A 26,766-nucleotide genomic window follows, 5' to 3' on the forward strand; every position below is an offset into this window, starting at 1 on the left:
TTCTTCTACGTCCACTACTGAATCTGCCAGCATCACTATGAAATAGGAAGCTTTGTCACTAACTTTCCCAGTGTTATACAGGCCACTTGCTGGGCCTGGGAATTGTTCACTGTTGATATGAAGACTGACCACGTTACAATATGCACATTCCCAAGGACTTCATCAGGGTCAAAGATGCCTATTCAATCTATGTAGTGGGAGAAGACCCGAATGCAGCAATGATAAGCTCATCCTCAAGAGAAGATTTAAATGATCTGTTATCCTTTGACCCATAACCCTGTTTTGATTGAACCCTTTTATTTTAAGAAATGATATGTATAATTCAGGCTAGGTATTCTTCGTCTAGCTATTTATCTAGGAAAATGGAATCCAGTGCTTTTTAATGGGTGACCGAGAAGTAAAGAAATGGAGGAAAGTGAGGTTAATTTTGTATTCTTATGCCTCGTTGGCTGAAACCTTTATTTGAAGCCAATGGAATACGTTGTTTAGATTAAACTCTTGTAAGTTGTACATTCACGGGAAATATTTGCATGATTGATGTTGTTGCAACTTTCATAGGCTGAGACTGGCTTAAAAGAATGAATTATGATTAATTGTGTTCATATTTGTGTGTTTAAGAGTGAGTCATTTGTTTTCCTTGATGTAGGTGAAGATTTTTGAACTTGTATTATGCTTAATATTGGTCTGTAATTTCTCATGATGTGATGATAAATTGTTGTTGTGATAGTTGTATGTGTTTATACCCAAAATAAACTATTTATTGGATGGTAATGACAATCTGCATGCTCTGCAAAAACATAACTGCCCTGGCTTACCTCTTTCCTCTTTAACAGATGCAAATGGGCCCTTTTCTCTCCTCTCCTTCACTCTCTACCTGTGGTGTCCCTCAGGGATCTACCCTATCGCCATGGCACTTCAAAATCTACCTGGGCCCTCTGGCCCACTTGATCTCCATCTACTCCCCTCATGACCAGTGTTACACAGACATCACACAGCTCTATTTCCAGCTGCCCTTCCCTACCTCCTCTTCCTCCTGGTCCTCGCTTATACCTGACAACCTAGCTGTTATTCGGGCATGGTGCTCTGCCAATGATCTCGGCCTCAACACCAACAAGACAGAGATCCTTCTCTTTGGGATGCCTGCTCCTAGTTTCCCTTTAACTCTCTGGCCAGACTCCTTGGGTCCCCGCCCCTCACCCACTTGTGAGGCAAAAAAACGTAGGATCATCTTTGACTCCTCTCTCTCTCCTTCTCTCCACACATCATGGACCTTGCTAAGAAGTCACATTTTCAGCTTCATCTCCTCAGGGGAATTCTACCTTTCCTCACTTTCCCCCAGAAGCTCAATGTTTCCAGAGCTCTGGTTCTCTCTAGGCTTGACTACTGCAATAGCCTCTTCCTCCACCTTCTACTTTCCTCCCTTTGCCCTCCAACTAATCCAGAATAGGACTGCAAGACTTATCTTTGGCCTCAAGGCCAGGAACCGCATATCTCCAGCCCTAAAATCTTTTGACTGGCTCCCAGTCACTGCAAGGATCAAATTCAAATCCCTTTCCATCACCCACAAGGCTGTCTGGGGCCTGGGACCTCTCAACATCCAGCTTTCTATCTTAAAGTACCTCCCAGCCAAAATCCTTCAGTCCTTTGGCTCAAACTCTCTGCAGGTCAAACATTTCTCCAAGTGGAGAGTGGGAGGTAGATCCCTTTCCCCAGCTGGCACCTCCCTCTGGAACACCCTCTTCCCCATCAGACTTGAGCTGGATCTGAAATTCCAGAAACGTCTCAAGACATTCCTCTTCTCCTCTTCCTTCCCTCTCCCCCTCCTGTGCTAAACTCTCCACCTGCTCCTGTGACTGGGCCTGGGCCCTTCAGAGTCACATAGGGACCAGACCACCCCTCCACCAGTCCGCCCAGCATCCTTAGCCAGCACTTGCCCTCTGGCTCCCTTTCCCAAACTATCCCAACTTAGTCCTCCCTGTCCACTGCAGTCTTCCTCCCCGTCTTCTTTCGCTGGCACTTGGCACCTTGACCTGACCAGCACTTGCCCGCCCCCTGCACTTCTCCCTCTACCCTCCACCCCCTTGCACCTATCCCCATGTCATGCACTTGCATGGTAGGATTGTCATAAGGCCAATATAACCATTTTCTTGTTGTTGTATTCTTATGATTTCCCATGTCTGCCCCACTCCCCTGTGTCTTGTGGCGCCTGGAAACACCTGTGTATAGGCGCCATAGAAATGCCCTATAAATGAAATAAATAACATGAAACAAGCTTTGTGGGAAGACAGACACACATTATAGCATGATATGATAGGTCATTTATAACGCGCTTAATACACAGAGGTTTCTAAGCGCGGACCGAACCTGTGTTGCTCCATGTCCTCTTGCTTCCAAGGCGAGCACGTTGCCCCTGAGCTATTCTCCCGAGATTACGGTGATGAAGGGCTGTGCAGTCTCTTGAAAAACAATCATCAAGTCGAATTGTCTGCTCATCAGGAAAAGAGTCAAAATGGGTTGGCTGCTGTAACATCTTCTGAAGGGAGAGTGCTTAGGTCAAGGAAGAAATGATGATGGCGAAGAGGAGGTCAAAACACCTTCTCAAGATGTGAGCATGGCCTCAAGCCCCACATCGCCCCCTGCTGAAGCCTCCAGGCGGCGGAGAAATGCCACCTCTCTCCTTTCGTCTTCACCAGTTAGTGAGGACGGACACCTCTGCTGGCATGGGTAGCGCACCCCTTTTACAAGCCATGCTATCTGTTTCTAAGTGTGACGGTTGGTTCTACTACTGCTTTGTGTGACGTCTCTGCTTTTTCCATGAATGGTGCGTGTGCTGTTGCAGCATGCGCTGAAAATATATTTGCTCTGCTACTTTCCTGTGTAAGAGGTGACCAGACATTCTTCTGGCCATGCTGTACATGCTCTGTGGTGTGAGCATGTTACGGTTCTATATACAGCACCTACATTGTGGAAAGGAGGTTTGCACGGCCCAATGTATGTGTTGTAGCTGTTTAGGGTGTATGGGAAGCGTGGACCTTATTTGTGAGAGCTGTGCCTGTTTTCATTTTTGGGGCAATGGCCAATGCTGTTGCATGCCCTCCGCTTCCTATAGGCTTGTGGAAAACGTTCACTGCCTGTGCCCTTGGTGTGTCCAGTCAGTGTTCCTCTCACTGATGGCTCTCACATCTCTCTCAATCTGTCTCGCACATTATACTTCTCTCCTGGGCTATTTCCAATAGTTCCTTTTTCTTGCATCTTTTTGAACAGGGTCTCTATGTGCATTTCCTGCCGATGGCTATATTTTAAAACGTGTTTTGTGGAAAGATGTGGTGTCTGTGTAGGAGTTAGGAAGGCTCTAAGCTAGCTGTTCAGCAAACCTGTTGGATCCTTCTACAGTGTCAATCATTGTGTAAGGCTGGAATGACTAGGGCGGTGTCAGTCCTGATAGCGATGAAAGATGTTGTGAAAGTGCCCTGTGTACACGCCACAGTTGTGTAATCCACTGGCTCAGAGGTGTAAACATGGTTCTTACGCTACATGTATGTATATTCAGCCCTTGGACTATCTATTGAGATTTCCAAGAGATCATGCTATAACCCCGGGATGCGTGGTGATGTCTCCAGACTGGCCAAGCTACATGACGTGCAGACCAGCATAGCCCGCAGAGGGTCCCGCATTGTCCAAGCAGCCCTACCTACAATGCTGAGCAAAGAACACATGGAGCAAATTCCACAGGATCTCCAAGGCACATGTATATACTATCACCAAGTGCATGAATATTCACATTCATGTAAATAGCAAAAGCAGAGTGGGCGTTACCCCCAAGAAGTACAGACTGCTAACCTGCTTGTTTTATAGGTGTTTACCATTCATGCCCTTTTGACTACTTTTTCTTTCTCCTGACAGAGCGAGGTGTGTTACAATAGTTTTATAGCCCCGCCCCCAGGCCATACCGCGTTTTGTGTGCATGTAAACCTTTTTAAATGTTTTAGGACTCAGTCTTCGTGTCCATAGAGCCTCATATGGCCTTTGGACCGGGTCTATAAATCTCAAGCCAGTGTAAATAATGGTTCCAGATGAAGACCTTGGCCACTGTTACAAAGCTTGATGTTTCTCTGCTATGATTCCCCATGAGTGCTTCCTGTGCAAGCGCCTACCAAGTAAACAATAAATAAATAAATAAAGGTCTCCTATAGCCAATCTTCCACCACGGGTGCAGCGCTCACTGTAAGATTCTGAACCGCTTCCTGTACGGTTCTCCTGTGTTTGCCTGTTTTTAATCTGTTTTCTTTGGTGTCGCATGATATAACGACATTACATCACCAGGAAGTGCTGCAGCAGGTGTTATCATCGCTTACCCTTATTATGTACCCCCAGTTTCTCCTCGGGCCATAACTCAGGTCTGGACTGATTCCTCCGCTAGCAGCCCTCTTCCCCCTTAGCTGCAGTGCCTCAGTAAGGTACTGCTCTATTACTGCGTCACAGCCGTACTCTGCGGGTACTGTCCCATTAAAAGTACACTGGTGGTGCTGAAAAGGGAGGCACTTCTGCTGAGGAGTGCTGGTAGTTTCCAACACCTCCTACTACTGTGCATAATGAATGCTGGGCAGGAGGGTAGTGGCACATCTGAGATTCCATGGGCCTCTTTACGAGGTGGGCGGTAAGGGGTTAACAGCGCCGGTAAAGGTGCCGGAGCCGTTAACCCCATACTGCCCTTTTACGAGGTCCGCTCGCGGGACCCGCTCTGGACGTCTGGTTTTACTAGACGTCCTTAGCGGGTCCTGCCGAGGGGGCCAGCATGCTAACAACGGGCCCGTCATTAATGCGCCCGTTGTTAGCATGCACCCCATTCCATTGAGCCCTATGGGTGCTCAAAGGGGAATGGGGATGGTCCGGGTCCGCGTTCCCTGAATGGGGAAATACCGGGCGCTCCAAGGTCTGTGCAATACTTGCCCTCTCAGGCAGAGCCCAGAAACATGCCAGTATCCTCTTCACACACAATCCTTCCAAACCATACTTACGCCACACATCATCATGCCAAACACACAAACGCGTTTCACTGTAAAATGCAGAACCCTTTTCTTTTCCATTAGTTGTAATATTTTCTCAGGAAAGCCTTTCCACTGTTCAGAGGGAATGGCACTTTTGGCCAGAATGTTCACGATTCACTTTTGGTTTAATAAAAAGGGCCTAACCCTACATGATATGACAGGTTATTTATAATGCGCTTAATACCCATAGGTTTCTAAGCGGGGACAGGGATCGATCCTGTGTTGCTCCGTGTCGTCTTGGTTCCAAGGCGAGCACGTTGCCACAGGGCTATCCTGCCGAGACAAGGGAAACATATCTTTGGTTTTTGCTTACAAGTGATATTTCCTCTTGTCTGTAAACATTGCATTGGTATTCGTAAACAAAACAACAAGACACAAAAGGGGGTCATTAGGAGTTGGGTAGAAAAGTTAAACATTAAGGTATTTGTCCTGTACCGCTGTTATTATGGCCCACCCTATCCAGATGGAATACCACCAGAGTTAGTACAAGTTAGATTTCCCAAGCGGTGGAGTTAAACATGTGACATTGGCCCCAAATATAATTACAACATGTGTTGTGCTTTACTGAAGGGAAGCATAGCAATACCACTGTGTTACCACTGCATCTAATGCTAGCTCAGATTTGTGGGAGATTTGCTGAAATACCTGTGATGGAGATGGTCATTTCCTCCAATGGTAGGTCTTCTCGAAAGTCCACCCAACTTGCATTGGTCCCCTTTATTTTATGTACAAGAGCTATCGAAATCCTGTCTCTGGCTATTTAAGAAGCCTACCCAACCTTCAACCCACATGTCCTCCAATCCCCAAGATAGGTCGTCCAACATTTGGTTTCCTATCGTTTCTATCCGGGAGGATAGCTAATGGGTTAAGTGCGTGCCTCCAACCACTGGCCAGCCTGTGCTTCACAAGTTCAAAGCCAAGCTTAGCTGATGCAGCCCTTCATCAAGAGTGATAAGTAGAGAACCTTTACATTTTAAATTGGGAATAATAATACACATTACTACAACAGGGAGGAATCCATTTTCCTCGGGAGGATAGATCAGAGTCTCGGGAGGATAGCTCAGGGGAATGCACTCACATTGGAAACAAGAAAACACGGAGCAACACAGGTTTGATCCCCAGGTCCACGCTTAGAAACCTCTGGGTATTAAGTGTGTTATACATAGCCTATCATATCATATCACAAAGCAATCTACAAAAACATAATATTATTCCTGAAGGCTGTTAATAAAGAACATTTCTCATTAGTGTGTGTGACGTTTCATGCTGTCCTAATGTGATGTGATAACCTGGCAGTTATCCAGTGCAAGTGTACCAAACATGGTTTAACACAAAATATAACCCCCAAGATGTGACTACAAGCCAATGCATCCCTGTTTACGAAACAACTCAATGCCCACATATTTCAACCTGTCTGATGATCTACCATTGCTTTCTTGTCTTTATTTCCTTTATGCTACATTTTTATATCATTTTATTTATTTATTTTGATGGAATACGTTCCATAAACATGTTATTTCTCTTGCACTACTGATTTGTGGGATATATCTCTCACTAAGATGAAATATCACCTGTTTCTTATATCTCCAATATAGTTTGGTGCAATATCACAGTAAGTGACAAAATAGACCCATAACATGAGAGGAAAAAAGCTCACAAAATGTAGAAAATAACACAGGCATGTTTTTAGATACTTGATTTTTTTAATGTATTCAATTCGTTTGTAAAATGGTCAATACTGACACAATCAACTTCGGACTTGTGTTAGGTCGGTCGAAACAAATACAAAGAGGGTATTTTTCTAAAAGTTAAGCATGTTTTGTGTTGCCAAGATTAAACATAGTCAGGAAATCACTGCATACTTCAAAAAGTTATCTTTGGTGGAGAAGCCCTGCCAGAGAATGACCAACAGGATGAACATTTCAAAGCTATCAGTGCTTGATTCCTGCCAAAGCATCTTTCAACAAGAAACCATTTCCCCCAAAGGGCTGCAATGACGATTGTGATCTGTGGTTTCATCTTTGCAAACGTGACCATACACAAGGACTGCCTTGTGCGCTACCGTGTGATCTTGGCAGTAGAAAAGAAGGTTTTTCTTGGTGCTGACCTACAAAGAGAACATTCCATTGGTGCTCCTCAAAACTATTTCAGCAGTGAAAGATCAAAGAAATGTATCACAGAGGAGTTTCGTATTCCCAGTAAGAAACAAAGGATGGTTTTCATTGATGAAAGCACCTATGGTAGCATTGCAGCTGTCAAGACGACATTGCACTGAAAGCAGACACCGCACTAAAGACGATTCTTTGGCCAATGAATTGTATTCTTCCACGAGTTAATTGTGACTCACTTTTAATGAACTTCTTTGCTGATTCTATGCTATTTTAGGCTGTGTTTTGTCACAGTGGTGCCTTTTTATCATTGTAACTCATGTTGATGCAGCGTCTACACGTTATGTCTCACTGATTGGACATTTGTTTGTGGTGGCACACCGATCACTGAAGTCGAATAATCTGCTTTCCCTTTCTCCCATTGAGATAGATGGTCAGAGTTATTTTGAGGTTTTGTGAAAAGCTTGAGCCCCACGAGTATGGCGGTAACCCTTAAATGCGGCGGTAGCGCTATTACTGCTGCATTGAAGAGTCTGCCAGGTCATGGCCTTGGCGGATTTCCCCCCAGCTCTGAGCTAGGGGGAAATCCGCAGCAAAATTGCTGATTTTCGGCTCTAATAGCGCACATTTTCCCCATTGGGCCCAATGGGGAATGAGGAATTCCCGAATGGGCCGAATGGGGAATGGGCACTAACCGTTCCGCCAAACCCGTGATCCGGCGCTAATAGCACCCGGGGGTTTGGCAGTAGGGCTAATAGCACCGGTGGTAACAGCGTTAGCGTTACCGCCCAACTCGTGATGAGTGCCAAAGTGTAGAGCCATGTCTTCCCTATTCACCTTACTTGACTACAGTGCCTCTGCCCTTTCATTGATAATGGAGCGGCAAAGGTCTGATTGGCATGGAAATGCATCCCAAGAAATGATGGTCCGCTTGATGGAGATCCAGTATAAAGGCATTTATGAGAACATTCAGCTGTTGACACTTCAACAGCGGTGCTTCCCAACGTATATGCTAATTAGATCTGGTGCAGGTTGTAGTTGAAAAAGTCGAGTTGGCTTCTGATTGGCAGCTGGAGACAGTGGAAAGTGGGCAGCTTCTGTCTATGTTCCCATATATATATTAACTTACAAAAATAAACACTTCGACTCCCCGTCTGAGCGCGCATGTTTTTTCAAATCAAGGACCCATTCCTTTAAATTGATGGTGTTCAAAAAGTAATTTTAATTGCATTCAAAAATGCAGTTGCAGCTGACTCGTGTTTTATGGCTGATACAGCATTCGCACCTGGGCAAGGATGCTCAGTCAAGCTGATGACTTGGCTAGTGGGCGAGAATACACAGTGTACCGCCCGCTGTTCTAGTCACCAAGACCATTCCCGGGTGGCACCATCTTTTTTTATTTAATGTGTGGAGGCAACAGGGATGCTCTCCCTGTTGCCTCTCCACCCTCCCCCCAACCCCCCCCAAAGAAAACATTCCCCCTCCGTCCCACCCCACTTACTTGCTGGACTGGAGCTTTGTGCTACCGTCCCGGCGGTCATCCTGCCCACGTTGCCACCATGGAAATGGAAAAGGGACTAAATCCCTTTCCCAAAGACAGCAGCCATTTATTTATGTATTTATTTCATCGGGAGATCGAGCTGAGGCCATCTCCTGAGGAAAAAGTAAATAAACTATTTGCACCGCAGGGAAAACCCTAGGTTGCGAATAGCTATCACAGCCCAGCCAGGTGGCGTACAGACTGGCAAAGTCCGGCTGCCCTTGCCGGGGCCTTCTCTTTGCTTGGGCCTGCCTAGGCTGAGGCTCGCAGGCTGTTACCGGCCATGTGCGCCCCGCCCCCCTGGCTGGGGCATGATTGCTACAGTAGAAAGTCACACGGTAATTGTACAGTAATGAAAAACAATATGATGTCACAATGTCAAAACCGGGTCGGAAGCGAGCAACCCATTGCAGGGCCACTGGGCATTTAGACACTGCAGTAGCGGGTATACATCAGCCATCCCAACATTCCAATACTTCTCGGTTACCTGTCCCTGTTTTGAACAGAACATTTTACCATCAATGCATGGCATTTTCTATTAGCAATATGGTCTTTCCAACTTGGGCTAAGCTGCCTATTGTTTCATCCTCCATAATTATAAGATATAATTAGTGGGAAGGGTATTTACAGACATAATAGTTTTTTTTTTTAATTAATTTTATTCAAACCAAACAATAATACAAACCAAACATGCAGTGCAATTTATGACAGTTCCATTAACACATTTAGTCTTTAGTCACTGCTCCCCCAATCCCATCCCACTTTATGAGCCTGTTTGTTCTTCGCATTCAGTATCTGCTTCGTGTGGCAGGATTTCGCTGCCCTCGGATTCTGTTGGATCCGATACTACTCCAAACATTTCCGCTATCAATGATTTCCATGCCATCAGGGTACCCGCTTCTTCCTCCCCCCCATGCTGCTCGCCTCTTGCCATACCATCGTTTCATCCTCCGCCCATTTCTGTAACTCTTTCCACCATACCTCCACCCGTGGCTTGTGACACTTCTTCCATCCCATAGCAATCCTTCGTTTTGCAAGCACATATGTCAAATCTTTCAATTTCCCAACATCTTTAAATTTCCGTGATCTGGGGAACCCTCCCAGCAAGAAGGCCCAGGCCGTGTCTATGACGAGCGTGACCCCTTTCTCTGCTAGTTTTTGTGCCACTTAGCCCCAGAAGCATTCAATTACCGGGCATGACCAAAACATATGTGTCATGTCGGCGTTCTCCTTGTCGCACTTAGGACACGCCTGGCGCCCAACGTTTTTGAACTTTGATATCCTCAGAGGGGTCATGTATGCCCTGTGCGTTATATATATAGCTGTATTTGTTTTAATCTGGCATTTCTTGACACCTTCTTGTGGTATCCCAAGGCACGTTCCCAAATCCCATCCTCTATCAGGGCTCCCACCTCCGCTTCCCATTCCAATCTCAAATGTACCAATTCCTTCCCTACCTTAGTCATCACCATCTCATACAATCTAGAGATCTCATGCCCCCCTCCGATATGTCATATATTGCCCCAATAATAGCATCTGGTTCCTCTGTCAAAATTGTTTCAGCCACATTTTCCGAATTTTCTGCACCCTTCTGTGGTACGTAACATATTGACCTGTATGTAATCCCGCTACTTCCCCAAGTCCTTCAAAATCCCTAATGGTCCCTTCTTGCCTAATGTCCCCCAACGTAACCAGCCCCACCGATTCCCAGTAGGTCCTGATAATCACCCGCAGCTGCTTATCTCCCCCTGCCAGTGCAACCAACGGTATCTGCGGGGAGCATGGGAATGGGTCTCCCATCATCCGGCAAGCTCGACGCCACATTTTCCACCCAAGCATCATCATCCCAGGGCGCTCCTTCATGTCTGACTCAGGCAACCAGATCATTTCCCTTAAGTAAAATGGGTACAGTTCTGCCCCAACAACCTATGTTCAGGGGTCTCTTCATCAGAGAGCCACTTGGCCACATATTGCAGTTGACCTGCTACATAATAAGCCTCAAAATTAGGCAGTTTAATACCACCTTTTGCATAGAAGTTCTGCAACTTCCATGGCGCCACTCTATTCCGGGTGCCATGCCACAGGAAGTCCCTACACATACTGTTCAGCTTAACAAAGAACTTCTTAGGTATCATATATGGAATGTTACTAAAATAATGTAAAAGCCTAGGTAGGACCACCATCTTAAGCATTGCCCCCCATCCCATCATTGCTAGGGGCAACTTCTCCCAAAACTTCATGCATTTCCTGATTTTCTCGATGGCTATCTCTGTGTTACACTTATGTTCCTCTTCTGCCGTGTGGTACACGTCTATCCCAAGGTAACGGAAAGAACTCACCGCCCATGGTATTTGTAGCACCAGCAACCTTTCTACAGGGGTTGCAACATAGCCACCCAGGGGGAATATGCTAGATTTTTGGGGGATCACCGCTATGCCAGACAGCCTGGCATACCTCTCCAACACTTCCAAGATATATTGAAGATTTTCTTCCGGGTATTTCAGATATAATAACAAATCATCTGCATACAAGGATATTAAGTGTCGCTCCCCCCCACCTCAATACCTATCGTATCATATTGTTGCCTAAGGTATATTGCTAGGGGCTCTAGGGCTAGAATGTAAAGCATCAGGGACCAGGGGCATCCCTGCCTAGTACCTCTGCTAAGTTGCCATCTCTCAGATATCACTGATCCTGTTCGAACTCTGGCTAGCGGCTCACTGTATAGCATCTTAGCCCATTTGATATAACCTGGCCCTACTCCATATCCTCCCAGGGCCGCCAACAGACATGGCCACTTAACCGAGTCGAAAGCTTTAACTGCATCCAGTGACACAATCGTCATTTCGCCTTCACTCCTACCCCCCCATTCGACCACCCGGTGGAGTCGCCTATGGTTGTGAGTTATGTTTCTATTCGGGACATAGCCTGTTTGATCTGGTTGAATTCATTTGCCAATTACTCTCCGCAATCTGTTTGCCAGGACAGCTGTCAATATCTTACTCTCCTGGTTCAGCATTGACAAGGGCCTGTAGGAGCCACAACTATGGCCTGGTTTATTGGGCATGGGGAGCGGTACTATGATTGCTTCTCTGTGCGACTCCGGCAACCGTCTCACCTCAAACGCTTCATTAAGCATTTCTAGCATTGGGGGGAGCACTTCCACCCAATATACTTTATAAAATTCACTAGGGAACCCGTCTGCTCCTGGAGTTTTGCTAGTGGGCAACTGCCTCACAACCTCTTCCAATTCCTCCAAGGTAATTGGGGCATCCAGCTCTTCCCTTTCTTCTTCACTTATCTTGGGCAGTCCTATATCTTCTAGTGTTTCGATTATCTCCTCTGGGCTGCCCCTCTCCTTATCCTCGTATAGCACCCTGTAATACTCCGCAAATTCCTTGTTGACTCCTTCTTGGGTATCCGCTGCCTCGCTATCCTCTCTAGTTATAGTTCTAATCGGGGGTCTAGGGGTTTCGTTCTTGTATAACCACGCTAGGAGCCGGCCCATTTTATCTCCTCCTGCATGCTGTCTCTCTATATACTTTTTATAATTGAGGTTGCAGAGCCTTTCCCAGTGTTCCGCGCACTGCTGCTGTAATTTGAGTACTAGCTCCATATCCACACTGCCACTTCCCAATGCTCTTTCTAGTTCATCCTCTGCTCTTTGTAGGTCAGCTAGGACCCCACCTTGCAATCCCCTTGACTTAGCTATGGCAACCCCTCGCATCACCACCTTAAAGGCTTCCCATAGCGTACTCGCTGAGTCAACACTACTAGTGTTCACCTCAAAATAATTAATAATCTCATCTCTTATATCCTCTCTAAAGACTGGATCTTGAGTGCCTCTGCACGGAGGTGCCATGTCGGAATCCTTGCCCTCGGGGGGCAATATTGCCATCCGAGGACCAGGGGCGAGTGATCCGAGAGGACCCTCGCCTTATATTCTATATGGGTACTCTCTGTCATTACATCTGGAGTGGCGAAGACATAATCAAGTCTCGTGTGCAGCTGCTGCGGGGCCGAGTAGTGCGAATATTGTCTCTCATTAGGATGTTTTGTTCTCCACACATCTGCCAAGCCAAAATCATCCAGCAGCCTCTGCAATGCTTTAGCCGCTGGGGTGGGCTTATCAATCCTATCATCTGACCTGTCTACCCTAGGGTTCATTACACAATTAAAATCCCCGCCCCAAATCACTGCACTACCCACACACGCGCTAAGGTTGGTGCACAGAGTTCTGAAGTATACCGCCATGTTTTGGTTAGGGGCATACATATTCACAATGCATACTTCTTTATTCTCTATCAGCCCTTTCAGTATAACCATCCTCCCGTCTGTCTCCACCACTTCCTCAATTAGCTTAAACGGGACGTGCGGCGCCACCCAGACAAGCACTCCCCTAGCATAGGCAGAGTATGATGAACCCACCACAATCCCTTTCCATTTTTTCCCAACTAGCTCCACTTTCTCCCGCGTCAGATGTGTTTCCTGTAACAGTGCAATATCTATCTTTTGCCTTCTCAAATACAGCATGACCTTATTCCTCTTCAAATAACTGTTAAGCCCTCTGACATTCCATTTTATTATCTTAAGATCTCCCATGGCTCGTTAATACTCTCCCTTCCAACCAGTCCCTCCCACCCACACAACACAGATTCCACACTCTAGTTCTTCCGCATAGGCTCCTGTTTAAACTTAAACTCCCCATTACTATATACACACCAAACACCCCGCCTCCCTCCCATCCTCCCACCCATCCCTTCCCCAACAACACCCTCCCCAACGGTTGCCCAGCTCCATTCCTGGATCTCAGGCAGCCCCATATCTAGTCCTGTCCGCACAAATCTGTGCTCAGGGCTCAGTAGGGTGAAGCCGCCCTAATGGCCACTTAACTACTAATGTTTCAGGGTAGGTTGCCTCCATCCTGTAACTGTTATTTTAAAATTTCTTACGCTAGTTATTAATGGTATACAGCTACCAATTGCATCTTACCTGCTATATTCCAGTCCATGCCGAGCACATGGCTCGAATGTCAATCATGGTTCAGCCAAACTCACTTCCCCAGTATATCAGGATCACCTTTCCACTTACCCCCTCAATGTCCATGGCACAAAATCTTTAGTTGTCATGTCCATGCCGGTCACGGTCCGCCTCTTGTTCCGGGCAACCTTGCAGGTCCAGCCATGTCACCACCTCCTCCGGGGTATAAAAAAAACCACTCTGCTCTTATGTAACACCTTCATCTTCGCCGGATACAGAAGCATGTACTTGATGCCCGCTGCACGCAACCTCCTCTTGACGGTCACGTAGCTGTATCTCTGCCTCTGCACCAGCATCGTGTAGTCCGGGTATGCCGTGACATTGGTGGATGCTTTCTCTATTGTTCCGCCTTTGCGAAAGTATTCCAGGATCTTCTCTCTATCTCTGTAGTTCAAGATCCTTGCGATGATCGGTCTCGGCGGAGCCCCAGGTCGTGGTTTCCTAATTAAGGCACGATGCGCACGCTCCACCGTGAACCCCTGCGAAAGCTTGTCTGCTCCTATCTCCGCCATTGCCGACCCACATGTAGTACTCAGCTCTGCAATGGCCTCCAGGATTTGATGCTTGTCTCCTTCTGGGGCTTCTTCCGCAGGAGTCGCGACCATGCTCTGCGCCGATGTTGTAGGGGTCTTCTGCGTTTTCGCAAAGACCTCCATAGTGGGTTGTTTGGTCTTGGCTCTTAATCCTTTTACAGACATAGTACCACCCTTCACTCGTATATGCTTGAAGTCGCAGCTCCACCGGTTCTCTCAATCGTTGGGGTGTCTATCTTCTTACTTGCATTTATTAAGGCCCCTGAAATTGTAACTCAGGTGGATTGTAGCCTCCCACGTAATATTATTAGCACATAGTGTTTGTTGGCCCAACTTCGTGACAGGAAGGGTTCCGTGCGTGGCTTTTTATTATCCTGCAGGCATCACAATCTGCCCCTTCCACTCATATCTTCCGTGCAAGTGTCCCTGTACATACGAGTAACGATGGTTCACCTCTGATGCTTGTCGTGCCCTATGTCGCGCGCGGTTTTGCCCAGTGGTCACAGTGTCCCCATGCCACTCACACTCAGTCGTTCACTTGATGTCGTGGCCTTGGATAGGGTCAACACTTGGGCGCGTAGCATAGCCAGTCCAGCTTCTTGCTGTTGCCCAGCCAGGCGGCCCTAATACAGCATGATGTTAATGTGGGCTGTGCGCACCTACGCGCACTCTGTGCCCGGTCCCCACCGTGAAGCTATCAGTCGTTCCTCTTTCTGCATCAGTGCGGCCTCAGCGTGCGCATCTGTGTGTCCCATGCGTGGGCGTCCCAATGCTACCCAAGGCACACGGGACCACACCGTATGCGGCGCACGATTCCTCTGCTGTCCGTTTCCACCGCCACAGCCCGCTCGTATCAGCGCGGCACTCAGCAGTCTTCACAGCCGCCTTGTTTCCATGAGTGGGTGGGGGCCGCGATGCCATGCGACCACCCGTGGGCGCTAATTCGTTGTCCAACCAGTGCACTGCTGTCGCGCCTGGCAGCGCCGAACAATGTTCCTGCACTCAACGGTGGTTCGGCGGAGCCCCGCAGTCTCGCCAGGCAGTGGAGAGCCGCCTCAACCCACGGCACCTCCTTGCAAGCGATATAGCACTCGTAAGCTGCTACATTTATCCAGGCCCGGAGCATCTTCTTATTAACACAGCACAAGGCGAAGCGAGTCCTTCAATGTTGCAGGCAGCCGCCTCGCTCGTTATCCATATGTTTCAGCAACAATCCAACATCCGCAGGGCTGCGATGCCGCTCCCTTTGTTGTCCGCCATTTTGGCAACAACTTTTCAACACAGCCGCCGCACAGAAAGACAATTATCTGCCGATCCGCAGACACGGTTACCTTGCCTTTCAGGATTCCTGTTCCATATACATTCCAACATCCTTTTCTTCTGTTTCAAGCATCAAAAAGCATTTTTGTAGCGTAAATTCTCAGATGAGAGACGGATCATCAGGAGCTCTGCACGGAGATGCGACCTAGTCCATGGCTGGTTAGCCACGCCCCCCTACAGACATAATAGTTCTCAGCCACAGGCTACAATGTTCTGCCCAGAGTGCATGATTAGGGACTTTCCCAAAAAGGCCATATCACTTACTTCTGTTTCCACTTTGTACAGAACGGTGCAAGACAAAAGAGTGAATTAAATCATGATACCAACTTTGCTCAAATACTAATATCCCTTTCATACAGATGAGTTCTCTTTTTTTTTTAGCTCTGAAGACATCCAACTCCATTCCAGACACATGACACTATAGACATACATTCCTTAGCATTACATCCTCTGGCCAAGACTCCAACCCTTCTCTTACAGATCCTGGGGTTTCACACAAACATGCAGCTCCAACAACTCTGCCTCTCACACACCGAGGGTGATGCTTCACATGTGTTCAGGGACACATCTTAAAGGCTAAATGCCCACAGCGGAATGGCTTAAGGTAAGAACACACGTTACGCTTCAGGTTACTGAGTCGTTACCTGATCGCTGCAATTCTGTCCATGTTGCTGAACTTCAGCACAGAAAATCATAAGCTCTCCAACATAAGCCGTGCCTGCTAATCTAGCACTGACCTCATTATCCCATAACTCTGAATCACTAAGTCCAAAGGTCATTACCTTCCTAGGGCACAGTTATTGACTGTAACTTATAGCCTCAGGGTACCAAGACTTAATATTACTACCACAGAGTACGTCCTCAGGTGCACCACAGCAGAACTGTCTGCAATGTCACATTATCCACTGTTAGCATTTCCCAACACCGTCCTGCATGCCGCAAACGAGCATCTACCGACTGCCACGATACTGCGTTGCTACAGAACTATCAGAAAACTAACTTCTAAGTGACTACCATGTGTTCTGGTTACATTACTGTTTTGGCATACGTGCCTCAGTATGCCATGCCATCTCTGCCTATATTAGTTGAAATCATTGTGGCATTTTTTATTGCATCTGTTCATTTCATATTTGCCTAATTGCTACTCACCACTGCCACCTGTAGCATGCACCATAGGTCTTAACTACTGCTACTGTTACGGTTATCATTGACATTGAAATCGTTACCTCTGTTCTGTTCATATCTCTATTATTGAGCAAAGTTATATTGACCGCTAGTACGTACAACGCCTATACTAGCATTAATTTATATTGTGTGACTTGGCTTTTAGTATTTTTATGCTCCCTGCCTCCTGAAACTGCCAACTGTCCGCGATTAGCACACAACTGAATAACCCTTCTGTTCCTCCTGATACGCTTAACATTTATACAAGCTTGTGTGCACACTGTGGTCTTACAATTCATGTATGTATGTATGCTCACTGCCTTTACAAACTGCTAACTGTCTTTGACAATCACGCATTAGATTAACTCCTATGCTCACCTGACACGCACACCATTCAGAAACAACCTTAATTAGGTATAATCTAACTACTACCTTGTCTTACCTAGTCCTTACTATTGCTACCCTAACAAACCTAAGGGCCTACCTCAGCTGAGCCTCTCTGGAAACCCTAGCACACACTAACCTACATGTGAAAGCGTGACACCTTCTGCCGTACTGAGGAGCGCAGTTCACCCAATTAAGCTCTGCACTCTATTGAGCCATGATCAGACCAGTTGCCAGTCTACCATGCCTCACAATTTCACTAAGCCTCCTGTACCTACGCCAAGATGTCGAATAAAGACCTCAGTAGTGATCACATCCTAGTCCATACCGGCCTCCATGCCTCGCCACTCACTTCTATCACCCCACTATCCATGTCCCTCTCAATAGCACCATCAGATAACATTCCTCCAACACCATTCCTACCGCCTTTTCTGACAACTGCACATAGTAGACCTACCCCACAAACACTTTGTAACTCGCATACCCTCACACCTGCACAATGGGTCAACCTATATGCCACAAGACCCACACCCAACCAACCTTGCCCAGCAAAGAGCAGAAACTTAAGACTAGGCTCTAGACTACACTCAGGTCATACAACATCCTACTCCAAGTACAACAATACCTCCAAACGCCACCATGCCAACAATACAGTACCTAACGCTTCATCCACACCTCTTTCCAGTGGCCCTATATCCCTTAAGGAAAACACGTCACTGAACCTTAACCCCATGATCAAGGGCGCTCTAATAAAAGCCAGATCGATAACAGCCCATGCATTAGAAATAGCAGACATTATACCATCTAATTAACTGGATTTTCTGGCCATTACGGAGACCTGGCTTCATGCCGCATCAGGTCCTGCCCTCGCACTCGCCATTCCAGAAGGTTATCCCATACACCGACTAGATAGAGACTCTGCCAAAGGAGGCAGGATAGCATTTATTGCCAAAGCCTCATTTAACATAAGACCCATACCTAACCAATCCTTCCCCTCAAGGGAACTGCTATCAATCAAGCTGCCCATCTTAGATTCAGTACACTTACCATTCACCTCATCTATAGACCGCCAGGAACCACCTCTACCTTCGAAGATGACATTACTCTTCTGCTTTCCAACAATACCAAGCCTAGCTCTCAGATCTTGGTACTGGGAGACTTTAATCTAGGCTATTAAGACTCTAAAGACAACAATGCTCCCACCCTTGCCAATACTATTTCTGAACTAGGCTTTACACACCGTATTACTGTTGTTACACTCAACAAAGGAAGAACATTGGATTGACTGGCCGACTTGAACTGCGATACCAATTTCCTATCCAACTCACCTTGCGCATGGACAGACCATCACCTTATCACATTTACTATTAAAAAAAGACAATCCCTTGCACCAACAAACGCCCACTGCTCCACCATCAATCACAAGAAAGAACCGAAACTTAACAGTAGAGAAACTACTCCCAATATTACAGCCAATCATTGACTTCACACCCACCAACGCTGACCCCACTGCCTTAGTTGACCGATACAACACCACTGTGCTCAATGCCATCAATACCATCGTGCCTCTCAAACTGCGCAAAGCCAAACCCCAAGCCCATCTAAACTCATGGTTTACCCGGGAACTAAAAACATTACGCAACACCAAAAGAAATGCAGAATCAGCATGGAAAAACTCTCCATCAGCCTCCAATAAAATCAACTTCACAATAGCATCCAATATTTACAAAGAAGACATTCTCCAAACCAAACAAAACACTGATAATGAGTGAATCATCAAACAAAAGTGCTCTTCAACATTCTAAGAGAGTTAGAATCCCCCTATGCCGCACCCGACACTTGCATTAAAGACACCACATGGTGCACCAACATCCATAAGGCCTTACTTGATAAAATATCAATGTTACAAACTAAAATAGTCAAAAAAATCAATTCTCCTCCCCGACAAAGCCCAACCCCCACCTCCAAGCAAACAAAACAACAATAATGTACTATTTAACTTTTCACCCCTAACTATCAAAGAGTTTGAAGACATAATCTCAAAACTAAAAACGTCAAGATGTCAGGGAGATATGTTCCCTGCAACGATCATTAAAGATGCAGCTAAACAATTGGCTCACTTATCACCACATTAATTAACGCATCATTCAAATCCAGCATAGTACACACCAATCTAAAAGACGCGTGGGTTCTTCCCCTTCTGAAGAAACCCACTTGAGACCCCAACATACCAATGAATTATAGGCCCATCACAACAGTGCCATTTCTCTTAAAAATCTTGGACAGAGCTGCCTACCTGCAGATCCAGAACCACCTGGAAACCCATAACCTTCTGGGCCTCAGGCAATCGGGTTTCCGTCCTAAACACAGGACGGAAACTGCCTTGATCGACCTCAAGACACAAATGGGCACCTTAAAAGACAATGGCAAACTCGCCCTCTTACAACTATTACACCTCTCGGTTGCCTTCGACTTGGTAAACCACCAAGTCTTAGGTAACCATTTATCATCAGCACCCCACTTCTCCGACAAAGCTAACGCCTGGATCAAATTCTGCCAAGCCAGCGCCAGTCCCCTGTGGAGTTCTTCAGGGGTCTTGTGTGTCACCAACACTATATAACATGTTTACTAAACCTCTGTTTGACCACCTCGATCATTTGGGTGTCATCTACACTAATTACGCAGATGATATCCAAATACTCATCCCATTAACAGGAGACTATATCAAAGACTCTACTGTACTCAACGATATTTACTCCATCATTCAAGCCTGGATGGCTAAGCATGGACTATGGGCCTCATTTCGAGTTGGGCGCAAAGGGATTACCAGCACCGGTAAGGACACCAGTGCCAGTAAACCCTTTGCGCCCTATTCCGAGGTCCCTTAGCGGGTCCCTCCTTTAACGCCTGGTCTGACCAAGCGTTATGGACGGGACCCGTTAAGGGACTTCAGAGCTAATAACGGTACCGCAAATTGCGGTACTGTTATTAGCTACTTCCCCCATTCCCATTGAACCCTATGGGGGCTCTAATGGGAATGGGGAATGGATTTTTAAATGGGGACTTACCGGCCCGAATATATATATATATATATATATATATATATATATATATATATATATATATATATATATATATATATATATATATATATATATATATATATATATAATCTCAACAGAGGAAACGTGGGATAAGATAACATAAAGGTTTGAAGGGGATCTATTTGCACGCAACACATAGACATGCAATTGAAGATTCTACACAGTTGCTATTTCACCCCGGTAAAGGTGCAGGCGATGCATCCGGAAAGGGGGGGCCAATGCTGGAAGGATGCAGAGGTAAAGGCATTCTCAGCCATACTCTATGTGATTGCACTCAACTCGAGGCATTCTAGTTTGAAATCAGATCCCTAACTAAGGAATTGCTGGAGAGAAAGAAAAAAAAGGGGTACATTACAAACACTTGTCAATAAACTGTGCTTAGCAGGAAATATAGCAATTATGCAAATGTGGGCAAAAGGAGGGTTCATCACTTAATATATGGTTGAAAATGTTTTGGGAAATCAAAGCCTAGAGAAAAGTATATAGCAGGATTAAGAAACCGCATACAGGCTTTTAATGTGATATGAAGCCCATTCTTGCATTTGTAGGTTGTGACTCACAACCTACAAATGTACGATGTATAATTACTCTAGAGAAAGATAGTAAACTACCAACAAGATATCAGTAATTACAGAGGGAGCAAGAAATCCAAAAGTAAATAGCATCTCTATCTCTCTATTAATTTAAGCGGGGGCTTAAGGGGAGTATTTGTAAATCACCTGCAAAGAAATGTATGTGCAGATGAGAGATTAATGGCCATATTGATTTACATGTAAAATGTTTAGTGAAACGAGTTAAAAAAATATATATAAATATATATTCAATTTGGATGAACTAATAAACATGTGTATATATATCAGTTGAGTGTGAAACGCGTTGTGTGCGGGCCGTGCGTACCGGCGTCCTGCCTCTGTTTTTGCCGCTGCTCCCCAGCCGTAATATGTATATTTTTTGTCCATTTCTTTGGTTATATTAAAATACTTTAAGACCTTTACTTCTCTTACGAGCTGTGCTATTTGTGTTTTTCTCATGGATCTTTGTCTCTCAACTGACCGCAGAGAGTGCGGTTTACTTTCTCCTCTTTTTTCATTTCAATATATATATATATATATATATATATATATATATATATACACATGTTTATTAGTTCATCCAAATTGAATAGGAAATTCAATTAAAACCTGAAGTAATCTATTCTAATTTGATGCGAGAATTCTTAAAAGGGTGCAAACTTGCATACAATATCATCACAAAAGAAACATAGGGTTAACACAACTAAAATAAAACAACCAACAACACAATGAAATCATAATAGAAATACAAAACACACTAAACCCAAAAAATGCGAACGGTACATTCTTGCAGTTGTCTGACTGTAAAAACAGGGTGATGTGTGATTCTTGTTTTTTCGATGTTGATAAATATCACACCTTCTTGAAGACGAAACATAAAAATATTGTATGTAATGTCCAACTTGTCAAAAGTGTTTAGGTGCCAATGGGTGTAGGACCTTTTTCTTGGCTCCATATTAGAATGTTTGGTGGAAATGTCCAAAAATTGTACATTCATATCATCAAGGAGATCTAAGAAGTTTCATGAAACTAACTGTAAAAATTTGATGAATTACATACTTTATATTCTAAATAATGGCTTAAAAGAGGTGGTGGTGCCCTGATAAACTAATTCTCATCTAATGTATTACGAGTTCCAGCCTGAAGTCCATTCTTAATAGAAATAAATCAAGGTGGACTATGATCAAAACAAACCTATGGGTAAAGTAAACATGGACTGTGCATCAACGAAACAATACTAGATCTACACATCCACTGTGATTTATGTTTTGGAGTAGGAACACACCTTAATGACCACCTAATGCTGGGTAAACAAAGAGAGACATATGATATAAGTCAGCCATTCTTGTGTGCAGCAATAAGTACTGCATCTTTTCAAGGATAAAGCTTGAGTTGTACTTTATGATAGAGACCTTGAACCCCAGGGGCCAGAATACAGAAACTTTGCACTAGTGCAAGTGCAAAGTTTGCACGATATTAGCACTAAGGCAAAGTTTGCCCTATTTTTAAAAACACTGGGACACATTAAAAAACCATTGCACCTCAACAAGTGCTGTTTGGCATATTAAAAGCACCATAGCTAAAGTTGCCCAAGTGCAGAAAATAGGCATTTTTACTACATTTTTGCACCAGGGCAAAGTTTTCCCTAGTGTTAATACGGAATGCTATTAGCACTAGGGCAATCTTTGCATTGATGCAAAAATGCATAAAAATGTATCTTTTTAGCACTAGGGCAATTTTAGCCCTGGTGATTTGAATATGCCAAACTGCACTTGTCGAGGTGCAATGGTTTTTTAAATGTGTCCCAGTGTTTTTAAAAATAGGGCAAACTTTGCCCTAGTGCTAATACCGTGCAAACTTTGCACTTGTACCGGTGCAAAATGTCCGTAATCTGGCCCCAGATATGCTTTTAACTGCTTACGATACTTCTTTGGTGCTTAACATTTTAACTGCCCAATAATGATCAGCAAATATCCTTCGAACTCAGACCAATCATTCCACAGTCGCATGTCACTAAGGGAAGGCATGCTTCCTATGGCAGGTTAAAATAGCTGTATCTCTGTGAGCAAATAGACCTTCAACCCTGCTGTTCAAAAGCATTGCAGACAAGTAGGGGAAAATGCCTGCTTTCTGCCCATGTCATTCAGTGCAATAGGTAACTGTAAACAAAACATATCATAAATACAATAGCAGTAAAATATATAATACAAAATATTGTATTAAAATAAAATACCATGGTAACATTAACTCACACTGTTTTTGTTTTTTCAATACTTTGTTTTTGTTCTTAAGTGCTTTATAGTCAAAGTAATGTAATATGAGAATATGTGTTTTCAATACAAATGTTAAACTGTTCTTATTTATTTATTTATGTTTTAATATCTGCTACATTTGTGCTGCTTATATTAGTATTTACAGTTTTCATTATTGACTAAATTTATTTTAAGAATACATATTACATGTTTGCATTGTGTATGCACAGTGTAATCACTATAAATGTTGTATATTTATTATTTCTATTTGCAGAAGTGAATGTTCCTAAGCTTTTACTGCATATGGTATTTTTTTTTAACATTTATTTATTAATGTTCAGTTTCATAGGCATACAAATTTACGCTCAGCAACATGAATCCAACTAATATATAGAAAAACAAGTTAAAGCGCCAGGAGTTCATTCTCTCCCACTTCATAAGTTTGGCATTCAGCATGTGTACAAAATGTTGTAACTTGCATCACCAGAGTAACAGGATACAATTAGTAGTCAGCTTATTTCTATTCAGCTGTGTTTTTTTAAAGAAGATACCTGTTGTACTCGATATCAACGCATTCAGGTCTTTAAAAAAGGAGCGCCCAGGTCATATGGGTATATTTTGGAAATAATACAAGAATTTGGGAAGCACCACCATCTTTAGTATAGAGAGTGTCCCCTCAGTGGTAAGCAATAATCAAAACCATCTGTTTACTTTGCCTGTCAATACCTCCATGTAGACTTGCTAGTTATATTTCTATAGTGATTGCCATGTGTCACAGATTCTAACCCCTAAGTACCCGATACCCTTAGGTTCCCACTTAAAGTCCCTAAAGTCGGTAGGCTTCCGCGTGCTATCAGTAATGGGAAATAGCTGGGACTTAGATCTGTTCACTTGCAAGCCTGACAGAGTACCAAATGTAGATACATCTTTCATGACAGGCTCCAAATTATCATGAGCGTTGCATATAAACAATAGAACATAATATGAGTATAGTGAGATGATGTTCGTAACTCCTGAGTCCTCTGCATGAATGATAAAGTCGCATCATATCTGTGAATGGTTCAATGATAATGGCAAATATGAGTGGGGAAAGCGGATACCCTTGACGAGTGCTCTCCCAATCTTTATGGGATCAGAGAGTATCCCATTAGCGCAAGTCGTAGCCTTGGGGTTTATGTATAGAGAACGTGTATAAGACATAACTCGTGGCCTGAACACGCAATGTGCTAACACTGTAGACACTCTATGCTGTCAGCACACTTGCCCCAGAGGGGGTTATGTGGGCCATGACTTTAAATACTCTACGTAGATTCAAGCTGGTAGATCTGCCCTGTATAAAACCAGATTGGTCTGGGTGTATTATGTGTTCCATAAGCGGCATAAGTCTGTTTACTAGTATTTTAGCGAAGATATTCACATCAGAATTGATCAGTGACAGTGGCCTGTAGAAACCACAGTCATCTGCCACCTACTCAGTCTTGAGAAGCACTATAATAATCGGTTCTCTCATGGTTGTTGGCAACAAGTTGTTTGACACAGCCTCTTCCAATACCTCTAAAAGAATTTTACCAATGGGGTTTTTATATTGTTTATAAAATCCTGCCACCAGACCCAAGGGCTTTGCTTGTAGGGAGAACTATCAATATCCTTACTGATTTCTTTCAACATTATCGGTAGGTCCAGCTGCGCCTTAGTGTCCTCCAACAGTTGTGTCATTGGTAATTCACTTAGAATCAATCTACCTGCTTTGTAGTACTTGTGTACTGTTATTTATAGAGGGTACTAGAGAAGCATCTAAATGTGGCGTAAATCTCCATATTGGCATAGAATCTCCTGTCTCACTGAATTTATGGGATGTTGGAGTTTCCTCTATTTTGCTGAGCCAGATGAACAAGGGTCCAACTCGGTCTCTCCCCTTCTCTCTACTGTCCGGCTATCATTAGGGTGCCCAAAGATTTTAACTCCCTATCAGCATGTGCCCGGAATATTTCCAGCACCTCGCTAGTTCGCTGAAGTATAGCTGGTGTGGGGTTAGAGTATTCTAGCTCTTATTTCTTGAGGTCAGTCTTGCTGTCTTGTATGTCTTTACTGTTGGCCCTGAGCACCCTGACATCTGTCAATATAGTGATTCCTCTACTTCATACCTTACAGGTCCACCATAGAGTCCCAGCCTCTACAACCATGCCGGTGTTAAGGTCAAAGAAGTTCTTGATATTCTCACGTAGGCTAGAGGAATATACCGCATCCTGTAGCACCATTGATTTAAATCTCGAGGAGCGGTATTGGGATTGGTCTTGGGCAAGCCTTAGCCGTATTATATGTGGCAAATGGTCAGAGTGCATCCTGGGTAGATTCATCATTTTTGTAACCATTCCCATTGGTGCGGCGAGAGGAGCCATAAGTCATTTCTAGAAGAGGAGTCATGAACCATGGAGTAATATGTGTATTGTCGCCTATTTTAATGTTGTGCCTGCCACGCGTCGATTAGTCCTATGGAGTGTATGCCCTCAGTCAGTGCCCTGGCTACCTGGTCCAGAGTGGTCTCCGTACGATCCAGTACAATGCCTAAAATCATATTGAATTTCCCTGCACCATATTATGGGTACCTGTCAAATGATTGACATAAATCAGCCATATCGATGTAGAATTGGGGATCGTCCACATTGGGCCTGTAAGTATTAAGCAATAAGACTACCCTAGTATCTATCCTGCCACATATCGCTAGATGAAGTCCACCGCGGTCCACTACAGACTTGATGTGCATGAACCAGTGATTCTGGTGAATCAACATGAAGACCACTCTCTCCTGGATAGAATAAGATGTGTAATATGTATAAGGTCCCCATGATCGAGCAAGTGATATACTATTTTATCTATGGCATGCGTTTACTGCAAAAACAAAATCTGGACTTTGTGCCATTCAATGTATGCTACTAGTCACAGCATTTTATGAGAGTTGCCCATTCCCTGAATACACAGCCCAAAGTAATATTTCTCAGTGGCATTAACAATTGTGTATCAGCTTCTTTGGTTGATTTAACCGCGAATTCCACACCTCATACCTTGCCTGCTTACAATGAACATATTTTCCCCATGTATATTTCAACCCTGTCCCTCCCCCACCCTCATCACACCTTTCAACTGTGTAACGCACACACCCAACCAACTCCACACTAACATAGGCAATGTAGCTCGGGGGAAGCTGTGAACAGCAGTACACCATCGTCTGTATGCCAACACAGCCAACGCTAGAACAGTAACAGGTCAACTTAAGCACCTGGAAGTAATAGATATAGAGTCAAGTAAAGGGCCCTCATCTGTCTTCAACGGGGATTGACCTCTTCCGCTAGGATATATTTTTCAATGAAGGTCTCTGAATCTGAAGAATTCTCCTCAAGTCGCTATTCGATTCTACCAAGTTCTCGCAACATTTCCTGGTGGAGAGGGCCCACAGTGTCCTTGCCCTGTCCCCAAACCGGGCTCCCCCCCTCGTGGCGAGACTACTTAATTACCCCGTCAGAGGCCTTGTGCTGCGCATGGCTAGGAGACGGGCGCCCTGCGCTATGAATCCTCTGATATCCACATCTACCCTGATTTTGCGGCAACTGTCTTGGGCAAGCACAAATCGTTTGATCCTGTTAAGAAACTTCTGCGAATGCGGCAGGTGCAAAATGCTTTGATGTACCCTGCCAAACTCTGCT

This window comes from Ambystoma mexicanum, chromosome 3p (assembly GCF_040938575.1).
Source record: "Ambystoma mexicanum isolate Mex_15411 chromosome 3p, UKY_AmexF1_1, whole genome shotgun sequence".
In the NCBI taxonomy this organism is placed as follows: domain Eukaryota; kingdom Metazoa; phylum Chordata; class Amphibia; order Caudata; family Ambystomatidae; genus Ambystoma; species Ambystoma mexicanum.